The sequence below is a fragment of the Oryx dammah genome, unplaced genomic scaffold (assembly GCF_014754425.2).
Source record: "Oryx dammah isolate SB20612 unplaced genomic scaffold, SCBI_Odam_1.1 HiC_scaffold_2101, whole genome shotgun sequence".
In the NCBI taxonomy this organism is placed as follows: domain Eukaryota; kingdom Metazoa; phylum Chordata; class Mammalia; order Artiodactyla; family Bovidae; genus Oryx; species Oryx dammah.
The window spans coordinates 3,997-5,772 of NW_024072198.1; the positions used below are offsets into that span (position 1 = coordinate 3,997).

Here is a 1,776-nt window from a genome sequence, read left to right on the forward strand (position 1 = left end):
AAATATAAAAATGTAAAAAAATGTAGACAGCATATTAAAAAGCAGAGACATTACTTTGTTGGTAAAGGTCCATATAGTCAAAGATATGGTTTTTCCAGTAGTCATGGATGGATGTGAGAGCTGGACTATAAAAAAAGCTGAACGCCAAAGAACTGATGCTCTTGAACTGTGGTATTGGAGAAGACTCTTGAGAGTCCCTTTGACAGCAAGGAGATAAAACCAGTCAATCCTAAAATAAATCAGCCCTTAATATTCATTAGAAGGACTGTTGCTGAAACTGAAACTCTGATACTTTGGCCACCTGATGCAAAGAACTGACTCTTTGAGAAAGACCCTGATGCTGGGAAAGATTGAAGACAGAAGGAGAAGGGGACGACAGAGGATGAGATGGTTGGAGGGCATCACTGACCGGATGGACATGAGTTTGAGCAAGGTCCGGGAGTTGGTGATGGACAGGGAAGCCTGGAGTGCTGTAGTCCATGGGGTTGCAAAAAGTCGGACACTACTGAGCGACTGAACTAAACTGAACTGAACTGAAGAAGCTTCACTGTTGCCCAATAGCCAGGAAACGGACAGAGAAATTGAAACTCCTGAGTAAAGAAAGAGCCCCCTGAGTGTGTGCTGGCATCTGGACCGCAGTTGCTCTGTCCCCACCATGAACCGCACATCCCAGCCCTTATTCACTGGGGCACACGGTGCGGTGCCCCCAGCCTATGAGATGCTCAAGGAGGAGCATGAGGTGGCCGGGCTGGGGGGTCCCCAGAGCCAGGCCCCCATGACAACCACAGTGATCAACATCCGAAGCAAGACCTCTGCCGGACCACATCGTCTGGTCCCTGTTCAACACCATCTTCATGAACTGGTGCTGCCTGGGCTTCGTGGTATTCGCCTACTCTGTGGAGTCTAGGGACCGGAAGATGGTTGGTGACATACTGGGGCCCAGAGCTATGCCTCCATCTGTGCCCTGGTCCTGGGCCTCCTTCTGATTACCGTCCTCATCATCATTGTGTCCACCGGCTCCCTGATGATTGTTCAAGCAGTTTTGGAGCTCATACAGAACTACGGAGGCCGCTAGTCCCTGCCCACAGCCAGAGGCAGTCACCCATTTTTCCTGCAGCCTATACAGGCATCTGTCCACCATGAAATAAAATGAAGCATTTGTTTAAAAAAAACAATTCACTGTTCTCACTACTATGTTTGTTTTGGGAAATAACTTGTTTTTAATATTAAATGCATGGGTTATTAATATTCTAAAGAAATTAAAGAATTCAAACTTTATTATTTCTACCATGGAAAATGTCGATTGGACTCAGGCAGACAGTGTGACAAGGAGCTCTCGGTGTAGGAAGGGAGGGATCAGGACAAAGTCCCAGGTCCCCCGGAGGGCGAGGCTCTCAGGGTCTCAGGGTCAAGGGCGGTGTCTGGGACGGGGACGCTCCGTCACAAGGATTTCCGTCTTGCGTTTCACTTCCTCTCTCACCAGCTGTGTCGGGCCCCAGTTGCCTATAGTCGTCCGCGCGGTTCCAGGTTACAAAGTCTCTGAGCACCCGCCCGACTCTCTTCTTCCCAGACCCCCGGGATGCGGGGCGTGGGGCCGGGAGCTCTCCTCCTGCTGCTGCTGGGTGCGCCGGTCCTCTCTGAGACCCGGGCGGGTGAGTGCGGGGTCGGGAGGGAACGGCCTCTGCGGGGAGGGGCGAGGGGACCGCCCGTGGGTCTGGGGGGCAGGACCCCCAGGGAAGGACCCCGCCGCCCCCGACCAGACCCGCCCCCTCCGCC

General features: G+C 52.5%; 1 pseudogene; it reads left to right on the top strand.

Moving 5' to 3' along the window:
* Nucleotides 1-590: 590 nt before the first annotated feature.
* On the top strand, nucleotides 591-1,162 carry LOC120859655 (annotated as a pseudogene).
* Nucleotides 1,163-1,776: the final 614 nt, after the last annotated feature.